The sequence below is a fragment of the Peromyscus leucopus genome, chromosome 19 (assembly GCF_004664715.2).
Source record: "Peromyscus leucopus breed LL Stock chromosome 19, UCI_PerLeu_2.1, whole genome shotgun sequence".
Lineage (NCBI taxonomy): Eukaryota > Metazoa > Chordata > Mammalia > Rodentia > Cricetidae > Peromyscus > Peromyscus leucopus.
The window spans coordinates 82,998,794-83,017,918 of record NC_051079.1 but is presented as its reverse complement, the minus strand read 5'-3'; positions in this window follow the sequence as shown (position 1 = coordinate 83,017,918).

Below are 19,125 nucleotides of genomic sequence, written 5' to 3'. Positions count from 1 at the left end.
CGAGCAGTCCTGAGGGCTCCCCACTCAACTGTTGCAGGCTGGAGGAAGACCCTCTTTTCCCCAGTCACTGTGTAAAACTTTGTGAACCACGTGACTCATGCTTCCTGAGCCTTGCGCGTGTGTCTGCTGGGCTTCATGAGTCTTACGAGCCTTATGAGCCTCCTGAGAGAATGTTTTGATTTAGAGGAAGCAACCACCCAACAGTGGACCACTTGCCTACAGTTTAGAAAGGACCCCCTGCTTTCTGGTCCTTGCTGTCCCATGATTACAGCAGCACAGGCCAATGATCATTGCCATAAGTGTCAAGGCATCTTCTTGCTGAGTGACAGAACCCCCCATTAACTAACAAAGTGACAGAAGGGACCTATTAGCTCAGCTGACTGTGAAGCCTGTGGTGAAGCTGATGAGTTGACTCTGGAGGCTAACACATTGATGTTAGGGCATGTCCTCCATCCCCAGACCCTGCCATCTCTCTTCACTTTATCACACTGGTCAATGTCTCTAACGCCAGTGAAGCAGTGACATTGGAGCAGGAAAGTGTGCACTGATCTTCAGCTGCCAGCCCGGAATATGGCCATCTACACACTAGCTATGAGCCCCTTCCCACCCACACCCAGGAAGCTGCTTCTGTGGTGCTACGTCGGTAAGATGCCACAGGCAGGCACTGTCAGTGTCCTAGCACCTTCCAAACTAGTGGAATGCGTGGGCAAGGGGGTCACTGCAGGTCCCACAGGGTATCTGTCCTAGGAAGACGGTGCTTAGGCGTGACGTAGGCAGGAAATCAAGGGCCGCTGTACAAGTGACTTCCAGGGTAGCCCGTAACAACACTGCCTTGTGTTCTAGATCATCAAAACACTGTTCCAAGCAAAAGTTAAACAATGCAGCTCTAGAAAGCATTAAAGTCAGCAAGAGAAGCCACAGTGAATGGACTAACGTACTTTGAAACGGTTTTTCATGATGCTGCTGAGTGAGCTCCAATATATAGGTTCAAGGAAAATTCCACACTCAGAAACACTTACACATGTGCAGATGTTCACACACAGAGACAACACACACACACACACACACACACACACACACTTATATACATGCATTTAAAGGTGTAGATATTCTTGCACATGCACACATACACAGTTATGCACACATAGACACTAAAGTCTATACATGCAAATGTGGCACATGCACACACAGGCATGCTGAAAGATGTATAACCCATGCATATCTGCACACTTACACTCATGCACACTCATATACATAGCTTGAGAAGTGTTGGTTCAGGACAGGAGAGGTTTTGCCTAAAACCTCAGTGACTCCATATTATTGCAATTATTTCCCTTTTTCACATAAGATGCCAAGAGCAACAATCTTTCAACTCCACTCTGTCCACACGTCCCTGCTCTAAGGCAAAGACATTTAGATGCTGAAATGATTCGTATATGAGAAGGTTGATGACTTCAAGGGGGCTGTGGAATGGGGGAGCGTCTGACATTGAGTGGGTAGTATCTCTGCTATGGAGTCCTTGAACATCTCATTGGCCAAGTCCTCATCATAATCTTTCTCTGCTTTTAAGAAAGAGTGTATAAATTAACTCTGTGTTTGAACTTGTCTGAACAATATGGTTCAGATTCTCTCTCAAACATTCCTCTGGGTGTCTCTGTGTTGTTCGAATCTTAGATGGTCTTTTAATTAAAAAAAAAAAAAAAAAACAGAGCCAGATATCAGGGTAAAAACTGAAAGATCAGAGAAACAGAACATCCAGCCACTAGTTCTTACCTCTAAGAAATCCTCAGCCTAAAGAGAGTGAGTTCCTCTTTCCTCATGCCTTAATATACCTTTCTCTGCCAAGATGTCACGTGGCACACAGCCATGCCTAGTCTTTCACCTTTTGTCTCTGGTGGATTTCACACTGACAGCAGGGTTAAGCGGCAGCCAAGTAGGGGAACACTTACTTCCAGCCTTCTGCGGGGTGTCTGGGGCCCTGAACTAGTTACCAGTTCAGGCCATTCTAAATTTCCTTTTGCCATTTCTGCCGGCTAACAAAGCTTCATGGAGGTTGATAAACAGAAAAGTAAACTCAGTAAGTAGACTTCAAGTTCTGGTTCTAAAAAAAAAAAGGCATTCTGGTAAACTCCTGATCCTCAGTCGCTTTCAAAGGAAAACTGACTTCCAGTGGAAATCAAAGGGAAATGGTAAACTAGGAATGTTTCTGAGAAAAAAATATCACAACAGCCTGGGCTGAAAAGGCCTTTTCAACGGCTTGTCATCCTATGGGTGTTGGGGGTTTCTTTCTCCCCACCTGATGGACATATTCATGAAACTGCAGAAGGACGTGTGATCAGGAAGAAAACAGACACTAGAGCCACAAAATTTTCCCTGGGATTTGCTCTGTTTTTTCAAGTGCAGAGCTTGGCGGTTCGTTCTCTGCTCTTTCCAGTTCTATCTGTAGCCATCATCCTTCTAATGCGTGCGTGTGTGTGTGTGTGTGTGTGTGTGTGGTGTGGGGGGTGGGTGTGTGTGTGGGTGTGTGGGGGGGTGGGTATGGGTGTGTGGTGTGTCTTTGTACTGCATATGTATGTGTCTAAGTGTATATGTGTAAATATATGTGTTTGTACTGTGTGAGTATGTGTATGAATGAGTGTGTGTATTTGTGGGTGTGTATGTGAATATGTGTATATGTGTGTGTAACTGTGTGTGTGAATGTATGTGTTGGGTGTGTGTACGTATGTATGTATATGTGTCATGTGTGTATGTATATGTATGTGTTTATGTGTGTTGTGTTTATGTGTCTGTGTGTGTAACTGTGTACATGTGTATTGGGTATGTTACATATGTGTGTATGTGTATATGTATGTGTGTGTGTTTCAAAAAGTCCCCTGAAGGAAACACATAAGTCAAACCCAGCTCTTTGTCCTCTGCTGATTTATAAAAATACATAAAGCATGTGAGTTTATACTCCTTTCTGCAGATTGTCCTTGATATAAAACTTCAAGGGCTGTGAATAAAAAAGACAAGAGAAAGATCTCATCATCCACTGTAGCCAGCAGTCATGGCAGCTTACTCCTACAACTGAGGACTTCGAGCTGGGCTCTACTGTGGGTGACATGTGGATAAGTCCTCCCAACACAGGAGTGAGCGGCTCTCAGTCAGATCCAGTCTGCTGCTTCCAGATAAAGCCAGGGAAATTATATGGAGCAGGTGGTTTAGTGGAGAAGGATCTTAGGAGCACCAAAGGGTTAAATGCCACTGTGTGCCCTGACGGATGGACAGTCAAGCCATCCTGTCACCAAAGCACCTGCACAGGGATGAACTGTCACTTTTGTCACTGTAGTGATCGCCCTGGGGATGGTCAGTGAAACTCAGAAGCCATGAGGCTCCTCCTGGGATTTTCTGGGAACCTCTCTGCCCTCCCCTGGACCGCTCTCTTCAGGCACTTTGCCTCTTTCTTGCTCCAGTTCCTGGCTATCTTCCGAACCTTCCATAGAACCCTCACACTTTGACACCTTAGGGCACAACCTCGGATGCACATAACGATCAATTAAGTGAGTTCTCTAATTTAGAGAATAGTTTTCCTGGGTGCAGAGATTGGACTAACAGTAAGATGTGACTGTGCCGCTCATGGTGAAAACTAATTAAAACTCATAGGTGAAGGAAAGGGACATGCATCTCATCTCCCTACTTCATGGACACTTTGCTCTGAGTGAATATCACTCACTGCCTTTTCTCTTGTTGCTGTGAGAAAACTCCCAACAGGAAGCAACTTAAGGGAGGAAAGGTCTGCTTGAGCTCACAGTTCAAGGGATCACAGTCATGGAAATGGGGTGGGAATGACAGCAGGAGCTGGCTGATCACATGACAGCTGGAGTCAAGAAGATGAGACTACATATGAAGTAGGATCAAGACCCACCCCCTAGTCACCCACCTCTAGCAAGGCTCCACCTCCTAAAGGTCCATAACATCCCAAGCAGCACCAGAAGCTGGAGACCAAGTGTTGAACACATACACCAAACAAGAATCAATAGGTGGAGAGCAATTGAGAAAGACATCAGTTGTTGGCCTTCTGATGTACACACAACACACATGCAGGCACACTCCCTGACACACATATATAAAACAAAGGGAGGAAGAGAGAAAGAAAACATATGCTAAGGGATGATCAGGTCAGATGGAAAAGCATGCTACCCAGTTTTAGAAATTAAAAGGAAGAAGCAAATCGTGAGATGGATGGGGGCTCCAGACACATCATTGCTGTGCCACAGAACTCAGCGTGGGAACTGTTAAGGCATGGCATTAAAGTAGCTGCCGTCCATCAAGGAGAAAAGACAAATTACCAAAAAACAAAAACAAAGCTAATGCTAAACCATTTTGAAAGACTCGTAGAAAATAGAGAAGTATCACGATCCTGTACTCAAGGTTTTCTGACTGGTCACAGAATTCCAAGGGGACACAGATAAATCCCCAACATGAATATTTCAAACATGCATGTGACTAAGACAGTATCAGCAAAAGGGGTAAAATGAGAGGAGCCATGAAACACACAACAAGGTGAAGATTACTATCTAGGATGTAGGTCCAAAAGTTACTTAGTGCTCAAGATGAAAAACCTCCTTAGGAAAATGAGCAACATTTAAACCACAAGAAAGAATGAATTCTTGTAGAATGTTCTGACATAGACCAGATTGGGATATAAACTGTTTGATACTATAAAAATAATAAATGACTACAGAATAATGTGTAAATTTGATCTTATTTACATTTTATCATGATGCCTGTAAGTGCATTCATGTGGCAGTGTGGGAGTGTACATCTGATAAGTGTGTGTGAGCATGACAGTGAGTTGATGTGTTATGAGTGCAATGGAGTGTGTCTAGAGAATTGTAGTCTACAGAATGATCTAGAAAGTAAGATTTTTGTAGGAGAGTCACCACAGAGAGAAAATAGCACCACACGTGCCTTGCTCTAAAGTGAAGAATGTAAATATGTCAATAGACTTTATTGTTAGAGAAAATGTGGGGTTTTCAGTTAAATTTAGTATAATGTAGAAATTTCCCATAAGCTCCTTGCCCCTACAGCTTACTCAACCTCCCCCCTGCCAACACCCTACAGTCTTTACTGTCTGCAAACCTACACGACACCCAACTATCAGACCACAGGAGCCATGAGAATCTAAAAAAAATCAAAGAGATATGGAATAGAAGCAAAACAAGCCATAGCTATCTTACCTCGCAGGATCCTCAGCTGGTCCTGTTTCCTCAGACTGGAGGCCTCTGAGTCCTCATCCCAATGGCTCTCAGCTGAATTGTGTTGCTCGAAAGCCTGAAGCTTAACCAGCCAAATGCTTAACCAGCCAAATGCTTCTAGTTTCTGGTCCTCACGCCTTATATATCTTTCTGCTTTCTACCACCACTCCCTGGGATTAAAGGCTGGCTTTCTGGGATTAAAGGCGTGTGTCACCATGCTTGGCTTTTTCCAATGTGGCCTTGAACTCACAGAGATCCAGAGGGATTTCTATCTCTGGAATGCTAGGATTAAAGGTATGTGCTATCACTGCCTAACTAGTAGCTTTTCTGTTCTCTGACCCCAGATAAGTTTATTAAGGTACACAATATTTTGAGGAACACAATATCACCACATTTCCTCTCTTTTTGTCTAAAATTAAAGAAAGCTTATAACTAATACAAGAAAACCTATCCAATAAGTATATACAATATATACAGCCATCTTATGATGGACATTGACAGATCAGATAAAAATCAATATTTTTGTCGTACGCATTTTTGGACAAAGTTGTAACGGCACTCATCCACTGCTCTAGAATCCTACAGGGCAGTTCCTCTGCCCTAGCTGTCTCCAGGCTCTGCTGAACTTGTCCCTCCCTCCCTCGCTGAACTCCTGACAATCCCTGCTCTTTGCTTAGGTCACACCTGTCCCTTTTCCAGCACGCCCACAGAGTCAAAGTCATAAAGTATATAGTACAAATATATTTTTTAAGTAAGCTTTCAAAGCCCCAGAGTTCCTTGTCTTGGTTACTTTTCTGTCGCTGTGATAAAACATCGTGAATAGGCAAATCACAGAGGAAAGGATTTTTGGGCTGATGGTTCCAGAGGCATGAGTCCATCACCATCACACTGGGGAGGCATGGCGGCTGGGGCAGCAAGCTAAGCGCTCACAAGGAGCAGAAAGAGTAAACTAGAAGTGCCTTTAGCCCTGAAAGCCTGCCTCCAGCGGCATGCTTCCTTCAGCAAGGCCACACCTCCTAAGCTACTACCAAACAGCACACTAACCGGGGGCCAAGTAGTCAAACATACGAGCCTATTGCTACATCCAACACGGGAATTGTCTACGAACCCGAAAACAATCCCTAAAGGCAGCTGGGAGATGCCAAGCAAGAGAAGGGCAGAAGTCCACGGAACAAAGATGAACTGGGAAGACGAGACGAAGAAAGGAGGAAAGGAACACTCCGTGTGGTAAGAAGATAGAGTGATGCCACTCAATGTATACACAGCATGCATTATCCAGAAATGTAATGAACCAGGATTGGAGGTGTCAAGAAAAGCTGCTTCAAGACACCCAGAATGGAGGACAGTTTCCTGTAAGAATTTTTTAAAATTAAGTTCATAATAAAGACAAAAATAGATGAAAATTATAAATAACAACAAAAAAAAAAAAAAACACTGGCATGCTAGAAAAAAGAAGCCAGAATAAATGTAGATTGTGCACACTTAACTGGGGCAAAACATGTTAGGGTTAACGTATTAAACCTGAAGGATAAAATTCATTATTCTTTCATATGCTAGGAAGGGAGGCTTCTGAACTAATTAAGTACAGCACCTGGGGTTCCTGCAGGTTATAAACTCCAGCATAAAAGTGTGTTCAGTTCAAAGGAACCTAATTAACCACCAAGGACTTGGGGGGGTGGGAAGTGTTAATTATGAAATGTTGTCAGGTCGTTCATAACAAGCCAGAGGAACTTCTCTCTAAAACCAAGCCGCCCAGCTCTCACACCGAGAGACAGGGATGCTGGTGGGACCATTCCCAGGGCGCATGATGGCAGCAGGTTTCTTCATGGATTGTGTGATTCCCGAAGACAAAGGTGCAGCAGTTTGAACATCAGTGTCCACCCAAGGCTCATGTGTCAGAACAAGGTGTCCCCCAGCTGGTGGTGCTGTGGAGAGAGGTTATGGACCCTTAGGAGGCGGAGTCTTACCGGAGGAGATGCATCACTGGAGTCAGAAAATAATACAAGGACCTTAACGTGGAGGACGTATCACATGTGATGGAGGTGAGAAGCCAACAGCATGCTGAGACAACCCAAAGCTGAGCGCCAACCACCCTGCAGCAGAGAAGGTGAAGCAAGTGTCTCTGGTAGACAGATCCCCAAGCCAATGCCATTGCCATCGGAGAACCCACTCAAACAGTCCAAGGGGAAGAACCTGGCTTCGCTCTCCGGGATCCCTCTGTGCCCCACACTTATCTATCCAAACCAACGTCTCTGACCTGGGACCCTGGGACCACAGAGCAGTGTGTGGAAGAGAAAGAAAGTCTTCTCACTGGAGAAGTACCCAGTCTGGGGAACCCGGCCCACTAGCCTTGTGGTCCTCCCCACTGAGGTCTCCCCACAAGCATGGGGCACAGCTGGTTTGCTTAAAACCCTTGGGAAGACAGCCATGGTCCCATGCCACTCTGGTGAGACGAACTCGCTTAGAGAAGCTGTCTCTAGTGAGGACTAAGAAAGTGAAGATACCAAAAGATGACAGGACCGAGCCTGACTGAGGAAGAGGCCTTGACCAATGGCAGAGATACGCAGGCCAAGAGACAGCTGTACTACCTATAGAAGCCAGATAGAGTGGCCTATAGCAGACCGTCCGGGGCAGAGGAGATGGTTCAGTCACATGTCATAACCATGAGGACCTGTTTCCCTCAGAACCCATGTAAGCAGCTGGACACAGGAGTACACACTTGTAATCCCAGTATTGCAGAAATGAAAACAGGCAGCTCCATGGAGCTCAGTAACCAGCATGCCTAAGCTAGTGAGAGATCCCAGCTCAGAAAAAAAAAAAAGGCACCTGAGAGATGATGCCACAGGATGCCCTCTGGTCACCACACATACATATGTGCACATATACCTATACACACATGACCATGCATGTGCACACACATACAAAAGCATAAGTAAATAAAACAGACCTCCAAAAACCACAATGGAAGCTATCATACAAGCAAAGAAAGGCTGTTGTTTGATGCTGTTTTCCTCCTCTTGTGTAAGCACTACCCACTTACTCTTTCTCCACACGCCAAGGGAGGGGAGTCCTGGAGTCAAGGTGAAGCGTTGGACTCAACGATGTCAACCATCTTTGAGGCACAAGACCTTTCTCAAAGGTTGGACCTCTCCAAGTGTGATGCTCGGAAACATCGAGCTGTGTTTGTAGTTTCGACACTGCTCATTTGGTCCTTCCTCTCCTGCTCTGGAGCATTCTGTGGGGACACACATTGAGAGTCGGATCACACACGTGCATGAGGTCAAGCCACTGATGCCCATGTCAGTCAAGACCTGATGTTCTCGGATGCCTGGTCCCATCCTCCAGGCCTTGGCAAGCTCTCCTTCACAGACATTCACAAGGGCCGTCCACCTCTCCCAGCCAACGAAGGCTGAGGTGCAGCTAGTTTCCAGAGCCTCCGTCAGTCACAAGCCTGGTGGCAGCTTCGCACCACACAAGACCACCGATGTTCTGCACGCTGATGCAAGCAGGGCCCATCTTAAAGCAACCAGTCCCGTGTTGACGGCAGGATTGCAGCTGGGGCACGAGGAAGGTCCTCAGTCACTTCACCTGCAGCCTCTTCCAGCTAATGACGTCCACATCTTGCCAGCGATGGCTGCTTTATGCTTTCCTCGGGCTGGGTTCACTGCTGTGAGCATGCAATCTGAAACCATATGAGACGGCTACGGGTGTGTGCCTGGGGAGGGGTGTTCTGTTCAACCCCCAGACTTTTAAAGAAAAATTTTAAAAATCAGGTTTTTCAACACATAACGATTCAGTCACCAGCCAGCTGGCAAGTGCCCAGTCCTGCCTCCGTATCAGACTGAACAAGAAATACCCCCCCCCAAAGTTCTGTGAACAGAGTGTGCCCTGGGAGCCACTGATGAACAACACCATTATTCATAGCCAGGAAACTTCAATCAGATGCGTTTGTACACCTTGCTCAATGAGCCTGCTTTCACAATGTTGGCATTCATTATAGAAATCAGGATAGAGGTTTCTCAAAAGCTAAAAATAGAATTATCCCATGACTCAGCTATGCCGCTCCTGGGTGTTTAGGATAGTCAGAGCTACTGCACAGTCATGTTAACGGATGCATCTTCATAATAGTTAGGAAGTTCTACTAGCCCCGATGTCCATCAGTAGATGAACTGATAAAGAAAACGTGGTACATGTTTACACAATGGAATTTTATTCAGCCATAAAGAAAACGAAAGTCACGCTATTTGCAGGAAGAGGGTAGCCCTGAAATTATTATATTAAAAGAAGTAATGTGCACTCAGAAAGATAAATACCATGTTTTTCTCTCATATGCCTATCCTACATTTTAATTTTTATATAGGCGTATTAATTGGTGAAGGGGTATAAATCATGAAACTGGAAAGGACCAGGAAAGAGAAGACAGACGTCTTCAAGAGGGATGATAGAGGGCATGTGGTGGGGAAGTGTGGTGGAAGCTGCTGGTGGAGGGGTGTAGCTGGCAGAACTGGGGAGAAGAGATTCAGAGATTGGGGGCAAAGGAAACGGAGGGGAGAGGAGGGGAGGGGAGGGGGACCCACAAATGCCATAACACAACCATCGCTTTGTGCGCTGACTGAAACGAAAATATGACATGTAATGTGTTGTTCACATTCAAAATAGAACTATGACAAATTAGTGAAATAGGAAAGTTTTCATTTAAACAAGGCCTGGTGCAAATCACTTAATAGATAACGAATCGTGGACTATCTCTAAACAATATGTAGTTTTGCAAACACTTTAGGAAAGGGTTATCTAAATTTAGGGAAGAATTTCAGCTACACCCCCCAACATTAAGTTTCAAGCTTTATCCAAATGAAAATTGCTTTATTCCCAAAATGTAGAAACAATTAAAGTCTCTTCTATTAATTTTCTTCTCCTTTGCAGCCTTCCATGTAGCCATCAAGCTGTGGTGAGATGATGGCGCCCCCTGGAGGCCAGTGGTGAAACTGTCTGACCTGAAGTTCCTGGCCGTACACTTAAGGGAACCATTTTCCTACAACTCGGGGAAAACGCCTCCCTTTTCAACTATCCTTTCCAGGGAAGAATAGCTTTCCCACCTATTTCTATTTATGAATAAAATATTAAGATGCCTCTGTGCTTGGAGTTAATATCAAGGAGCCAAGGGGAGAACAGCTGGAATGACCTAGAAACGTCACCAGCTTGCCAGCCCTGATTCTTCTCAGCGGCCCCTTCCTAGACACCCCACAAACCCTGTTTCCTAAGCTGTAAACCATGGGTGGCATCGTCCCTAGTCTGTTTCTTAGTTGCTGTGGATGGAGTAGCTTGACATCTAAACTGTGTTTTCCTCAGAGTACAGGGGAGTTGTACTGTGGCAATAAACTAGCCCGAACCTCCCCAAGCGTCCAGCGTCTTAGCCCCAAATGCTCCTGCCCCATAGCCTTCTGGGATCTCAGCCACTCCCGAGGGACTGTCCTGTCCAGGTGAGTTCCTTCTTACAGCTGCTCCAGCCGGACCACGTAGTCCAGGTCCCCTCATCTGTGACGAGCAGACTGAGGGGAGGGAGCATATCCACTCCTGGGTGTTGCAGAGGACTGGGCTGGAAGTGAGGCCCAGACCTTGGTGCATGAAATCCCCTCCCAGAGAAAGTCACAGAGGCCCAGTGGTTAGTCAGGTACCCTTCTCCAGTGAGAACCAGGAGCAGGTGTGAAGAAAGACAGAGGACAGCTGTGAGCTGCCAGGTAAGAGCGGAAACCAGAGGGTACAGTGCAGTCACCTGTGAGAGGAAGAAAGCTTTCTAACGCGGAGTCCAGCGGCTCAGGGGAAGCCTGGGTGGAGAAATATCGCCCCCCAGTGTCTCTTCGAGGTTTCGTTTTGTTTGGTTTTTATCTCATGGTCCTGCGGTCTCTGTCTAGACAGAAAAGCTGCACCCACCCTTGGTCTTATTGCAGCAGCTGACCTCACATGTTTCAGCATCCTGAATTGCCTCCAGAAAACCTGATGAGCACAGTCCAGTGGGTCTCTCGCCTGTGATTTCTCAAGTGGCTTTTGGAGGAGATCAGTGGCCCTTAAGTGAGGTATGGCACTCTAACAGTGGCCCCCACCACACACCCATGAGCTCACCAGCAGAGCCCAGAAGAGGACGTATGAAAGGCATGTGTGAATACAAGATGTGTGCAGGGCTTGGCAGGGCACTGGCTGTGTCCAGGGCTGCTTCCTTGAGAAGTGACTCTGTACAGACCTAACACGGTGAGGTGGGGAGGCTTCTCCGCTGTCCGCAGGAGGAGCGAAGCAAGTTCTGCCCTCCTCCCCACGTTCAGCCCCACAGACGCCGTGAAAGCTCACGTTGCACACACAGACACACACAGGAACGGTCCAGGGAGCACAGGCTGGGATGAGCTAGCTGCCTAGCTGACTGAGAGGCATCCGGGTGAGGAAGGAAGAGATCTAAGTAGCCTTGACATCTAGCGAGTGGCCTGTCACTCATGGCTGGTCAGGTCATTCTCTTCCTGCACACAGACATTTTCACAGAGCACGGTGACTGAGACAAAGCAAGATCACTCCATAATTTGTGTATGTGCCGACGAAGCAAGGTCACTGTTCCTCCCGTATGATACCTAGCGCTCTCTCTCACACACACACACACCACACACACACACACAGAGTGACTGCTCAGTCTCACTGCATTCTGCTCTTCCTGTAGACGAGATGCATTAACGTTCCCACCAAGATGTCTGCCCATTTCCCAGAAGCATCCAGTCTATAATGAGGACCTGCTTCCTCAGAAAACTCACACAACTGGAGTCAGAATACCATTCTGCGCTTCCTGACGCCGGCCTTGCGTAAACAAGCCCTACTGACTTCCTAACCTGTGAGTGGTCTCCTGGTCCCCTGGTCTCCTGGCTGCTGCTGCTGTAGGCACAGGACTGAGAATCCAGGGGCAATGGCTGATTTTCCTTCATTCTCCACAACTTCCGTCCCTTCTGGAAGGTGTGAGCCCTAAGCAGACTAAACGTGAGGAGGAAGGGACTCGGGGGGGGGGGGGGGGAGAAGAGAAGAGGAAGAGAGATCTCCCCACCCCCTAAAAATGCCAGGCCCCGTGGCTCTCCCATCACTGCTCTAAGCTCTGGAGTTAGATTTCTGTGCCCCGCAGCTCTCCGTTCTGACTGCCCTGCAAGAGGCACAGGGAAAGACAAAGCTCCCTGAGTTAAGGATCAATTGTTTGGTTTTTCCAGATTTACTTCTGGATACAGAAATCACTCCGTGTCGAAACTCTGTGACTGCAGCTGTTCGCACTGAGCTATATACCTATATACAAGAATATGTAATAATATATATATATATGGCTGTTCTGTCGGACAACAGGCTGCTGCGGTGGGGATGATGCACTGGGGATAGCCCTCTGTTTCCGTCTGAGCTGCTCCAAACTTCCTCCATAACACCCCAAACCCTAATGTAATCATCCCAAGCAACACTCGGCCTGAGCCGCCTCCATTAACCAGCCGCAGCATCCACAGTTCTCTCGCCTACGCAGGCCCCTGACGGAGCCCTCAGGCAAACTACGCGGTCACCCCAGTGTCCCTGAGCCACACAATTGGCTAAGCTGCTTTCCTCATGGATTCAAACGGGATCCCAAACCTCTGCTGCAGCCCACAACCCTGCTGTCGCTCACTCGTTCTCAGCAGGGCTGTCCCTGTCAGGGAGCAGCCCCCATGCTCCCAAGACTCACATCAGCTCCTGCTGCCTTTGTAACCAGTGGAGCCCACCCGGGGTCGTTTGAATGAGAATGGCCCCACAGGCTCCTGTGTTTGAATGCTGGGTCCGAAGAGAGTGGAACTGTTTGGGAAGGACTGGGAGGTGTGGCCTTGGAAGAGGCGTGTCCCTGGGGGTGGGCTTTGAGATTTCCAAAGCCCACATCAGGCCCGGTATCTCCCCCTCCTCCACACGAGCACAATGCTTGCCTCTCTGCCATCCTGCTCCCCACCCTGATGATGATAATGAACTCTAACCCTCTGAAACTCTAAGTCCCCAATGAAATGATTTCTTTTATAAATGGCCTGTGTCACGGTGTAACAGTATCTAAGACACCACCTATTGGAGACCAAGCACCACCACTGGACCCAGGTGTGTGTTCTGCACACTGTGCGTGGTCACAAACTTGTCTACTCACTGTAGCCACTGCTGCCATGCATGAATGCTCACCCACGCTGCTCCCCATTACACACCTCCACTTTCAGAGCTGCCGTGGCCACATCCTCACCCACCCTGCTTACCCTCTGTAGCTCCTGGAGGAAAGGGGGCTTTCTCACCCACCATCACACACACACTGAGCCCAGACACACTGGTGATAGCTGAGGGATTCATCATGACGCAGTTATCAGCTCTCTTGCCCCTCAGCCCCAGCCACATCGTCCAGTCGGAGCCAGACCAATGCAGCTTACAAACCCACACCCAAGACTCGTGCCTTTAAAAAGTCACTTATAAAAGTGATAGAGAGAACTGGTCCAGCAGGCTTCCAGATCTGAAGGTGGAGTCCAGAGAGGCATGGGAAAGACAGCAAAGTGGGAAGTCTCCAGCAGCAGAGCTCAGAGGACATGGAGAAGGTGAAGAGGAAGTCATTGGGGGATGATTGGAAGGAAGCAGAACAAAGCCAGAGACAACATGACTTGATGTGACATCATCCCAGGGGACCTGGAAAACAACTCGAGATGCAGATGAGAAACTCAGCAAAGGCATCGGGGTCCTGAACACAAGCTCAACACATTTTTGAAAACAAAGAACTCAGAAAAAGCCAAAACAATGGTATTGAAAGCCTCCAAGACAGCCTGAGTCGAGCCAAAGAAAGAACCTCTGGCTGAAAGAAAGACTTTCACAAATAAACCAGACAACTGAGAGGTGGGGGAGGGGAGGAGGAATGAATAAACACACCGAGAGCCCTTGAGAATTTGTGACACATTGAATATTCACATTTCATAGACCTGAACAGGAGGAGGGAATTTTAAAATACACTAAACAAAGTAGTAGACAGAAAGGCTTTAGTGCCATCACTCTATTATAATGAACTCACAACTACAAACGCCACACAGCTGATTTGAGGAAGTCGCTCAAATGCTTGCCCAACCCTAAACTGGACATCTCCGTGAGTTTCCTTCCATACTGTCAGGACGGCTGCTGAGACGCGATGGGGCTCTGGGGTCTTAATCATTCTGTCAACCACATTTATCTTCACTTACCCAAGAAATGTTCTTAATCTGGGTAAATATATAGACAGTCGGGAACAGAGGCCTATGACACCCCAAACAGGCATGACCACACGAGCTCTTTACCGTGACATATAGCCAAATAGTCAATAATAATATAATAATAATAATAATAATAATAATAATAATAATAATAAAGAATTTCTAAAATCTCTAAGAAAACAGCACCAAGTCACATCTAAGGCTATCCCCTAGACCAACGAGGTCCACCAGAAGTCACCCAGAAATAACAGCAATGCATTCAGTACTCCCGTGTGACCCAAACAGGTGCTCATGCCACCCCCGCCACCCCACACACACACACCATCAGCTACCTTGTCCCTCAGCCCCAGCCACCCCCTTCTGATGCAGATGTTGGCTCCTTTCCACCACAGCCTGACACACCTGACAGTGAGTTTTTGTTTCCTAACCCCACGCAGACAGAACTCTGCACTGACCTCCAGAGCATGGGGCCTACCACAGCTTCCTGCAGTTACCAGGATCTGTAACTAATCTTGCTCCTAGACAGAAACTTCAGAGTCTGGGGCATTGCTCACATAGTAGGCAGACTAATGAGGCTGCTGACAAGTTACCATTTTTCAAGGGGGATGAGGGGGGCGCTACCCACCACCCCCACATTTCCCCAGAGTGCTCTTGAGTAGGAACAGCTGGAAATATTAGATAGAAGGATTTAGAGTGTGGAGATAAACAGATAGAAAATACAGAACAGCCTCGAGAGAGCCTGGAGCCTATTCCATCGGGCCCTGACTGTCTCTGGTCCAGGGTTTTTATAGAGATGCCAAGGGGTGGAGCAAAAGACCTCCTCCCCCAGCACAGCCAAGTGCAGACCATCTCAGACACCTGCACTCAGGCCCTTGGTCCAATCATCCTCTCTATGCAGACTGGCTGGGTAAAGCCACTAGGATACCTGAAAATGGGCTCCCACACAAGGGCAGTGTTTGGATCTAGATCCCAGGGGAAGACCTTGTCCCACCTCCCTGACCCCACAAGCTTATCACTCCCTTTGTGATTTCTAATGTTCTTTCAACCTTTCTCTGTTTGGAATCAAGGCTGTTCTCTCTTTATTTGCCATTTCATAAACGGCAGCTTCTGCTTCACCATATCCCCCTGGATACTGACATTTTTTCAAGCCGTAAGTTGAATGTGCTTAGTCATCAAAGAGACCGACACAGTCTCTGTGTGAGAAGATGGACACACATCACCGGCACATTGTGTTGGTTTGGATGAGAAATGTCCCCCACAGGCTCGGGTATGTGAACAGTGGGTCCCAAGGTCGTGGCGCTGTTTGGAGAGGCTTAGGACACAGAGCCTTGCTAGGGGAAGCACGTCACTGCAGGAGGCCTCACCCCGCTTCCATTCTGTTCTCTGCTTCATGTTTACGATCTCTCAGTGGCCTGCTCCCGCTGCCTGCCCTGCCACATGCTTCCATGCTCCACACATGATGGACCCTCCCTCTGGAACCAGAAACCAAAATAAGATTTCATGCTACAAGTCACTTGTGGTCACGCTGTTTTATCACAGGGATCGACGGAAGAGTAACTAATGCCCACAGGAAGGGCAGGGGCCAGGGGCCCTTAGCATTCCATCCTCGTGCCCCTGAGCAGGCCAAGGATCTCACCAAACTTCACGATCCTTATTAATTAGTATGTAATTTGCCACTCATCTATTTCTAAGTGCTACATGCAGAAAGATACAAACCATGAACCAGATGGAACGGAGATCATCACTACGTTAAGTGAAGCAAGCCATTCTCGTGTAAGTAAGCACCGTGTGTTTTCTCTCAAACGGGGAATTTAAGGGGGGGGGAGGGACGTGAGCATAGATGTTAGGGGATTTTAAGTGTAAAGGTGGAGGGAGCAGGTGGATAAAGAAAGGGCATAGGACTGGCTATGGCTAAAGGACACTACATGTATGTATAGGAATGTCACAATGAGACTTATTATCTTGTTAATTAATTCAGGCTAATAAAAAACATAACAGGAAGTGAAAGGCAACAGAGCTCAGCATCTGTCCAATAAGAGGCCCCAGCAATCCTGTGTGCTTTTCAAATCTTAAAAAGTGTTAAAATTATTGTCATCAGTAACTGCTAAAACATTTAGGGGGTTAGAGTGTTCGCACAGTGGTTAACAGCACTTGCTGTTTTGCAGACCGAGCACCCACATCAGGCAGCTTACAACCATGTGTAACTCTAGTTCCAAGGACCCAATGTCCTCTTCTGGACTTTGTAGATACCTGAATGCTGTGATGTACATATAGACAAGAAAGTACACACACACACACACACACACACACACACACACACACACACACACGTAAAAATAGATATGAAAAATAATTTTAATGATCTTACAGAAGTCTGTGAAGTCACCTGCTATTCACATTTCATGATTTTGAGTTAACTGTCTCTGGACATAAATGAGGAAATAATAGGACCCTGCTTCTTGCCCTTCGAAGATCAAGATGTTTGCTGTTCCATGGGCAGGGCATGGGTCACTCAAGGCCAAACTAAAGGTCTCGTTGACGATAACTAGGAGCTAACACCATACCAAACTGCCTAAATACATCTCAGAACTGCTCCTAAACCTAGCCCCAGGTCCTCTTTAGAGCCATTGTCCCATCCCCTTTACCTGAAGGGAAGACATGTCTCACACTGTTGCACCCAAGGCACTGTGAGATTGACCACAACCAATACATTCATTATTTTTAAAATGTTGAATTACATATGGCAAAAAACCCAACTGTTCAAATTTTTATAAATTTATTATACATTAACTTGGGTTGGCGCTAGAGTAGCTCATCTAAGAAAAAAGTCTTTCAAGTGCCTACTTATACACCAAACTCTGTGATTAGAGACTTTTAAAACTCTCCTTTCCATGTAGAATAGGGGATGGTAGTCCCCCCCACCCCAGTTGGTGGACCAGCATAATTGATGTTGGTATTCTCTGAACAAAATTAAGGCTGAAAAGCCTAGAGGTAAAAATATCACAAGATAAAGGTGAGGCCACAACTGTTTTGGACACATAGGTGTTGGACTTGACTGCACAAGAACAGGCTAGAATGGTACACAAGCCTTGGTGGGTGTTCAGCTTGCTGCTCTTAGTTGTCTTCACATTAAGTCTGCATGAAAACTGTGGTGACTCTGACCTCAGGTACAGGTAACTATAGGAAGAGCATCTGGGCCAGATGTGCTCGTAAGGACTTGTGAAATTTAATAAATTTCCAGCAGTCACTTGCCCATCTTTCCTAGGATGGGTAAATTCCAACTTCAAGCAGGGTTTGAGCAGGCACAGGACTGCTTTATCAAGGGGATGCTGCAGAATGGAAATTGAAGCTCCCCTGAAAAGGTCATGAGTGGCAAGCTTCGTCCTCAGCCTATGGTGCCATTGTGAGCCAGTGGGACCATTAGGAGGTAAGCCTAGTGGATCAAAGTTAGTTCATTAGGGGTGTACCCCTGAAGAGACTGCCAGGACACCAATACCTTCTTCTCTTTCTCTTTTTGCTTTTCAAATATCATGGAATAAGTAGCTTTACCCCACAGCACTCCCTGCTTCCCTTTCACTATGGCCTGCTTCCCCAAATCTCAAAATACATGAAGCTAGCCGATCACAATCTAAATCCTCTGAGGGTGGGAAACAAGGGAAACCTTTTCTCCTTGAAAGCTTTCACCATGGGTATTTTATCACAGTGGTGGTGAGCTGACTAATGCAGGAGGTGACTGTGGCTAAGTTTCCTGTTGTTGAGTCTCTTACACAAAACCAATCCACCTCAGTCCCTGAGACACTGGAGATTCATTAATTGGGCAGAACTTTGTGTGCATGGCTGACAGTCAAACAAACATTTGGTAATAATAATAATAGTAATAATAACAGAAAGATGATTAAAGAATTAAAAGAGATCTGAGGACATAGCTCCATGGTAGAGCTATATCCTGATTTGTTCAATGTCTAGCACTGAAAGTTTTTAAAGAATGAGATAAATATCAGAATGGAAATATATGAATAGCAAACAAAACAGAAAATAGGGAAGTTATTGTGTTGGAGGAATACCAAGCCCGAGAGGAAGAAATAAATGACAAATATGAGTAAATATAAAAGAAAAGTGATAAGGAGAAAAGAAATGCTTGAACTAAATCCAAATAAAAGGAGTTCAGAGGGAAGGTAGAGAAAATTACAATGGGACCCATAAATGTTTGAAAAAATAAAATATAAACTCCAAAGAACTTTATTTTAAAATTCAGAAGTTCCCACTTGAAAAAGTGCACAGAGTGACAGGAGGAGCATAAGTCAAACAAATTTTAATGAAATTTCAAAATATCAGAAGTAAAATCCGTTCAGTCTACAAATGACATCTGCTTCACACACGATGAAGCAGGGTGTGGGGATGGGATTGATGCTAGAGTTTTTAGCAATAGTGGATCTAGAAAAACAGTGATTGGTGTTTTTAAAACTGTCAACAGTCTTAGAGTGTTACATCTAACCAAATCATCATTAAAATAGAACATCACATAGTTTACAAGACCCTAGAGAATCTGCCACCTATATCGACAAAAAGTTTAGATCAATCACTTATAAGAAAGAACCAAAACCAAGAGTTGGTGCAAGTTATCTAGCTGCATGAAATAAATGCAATGC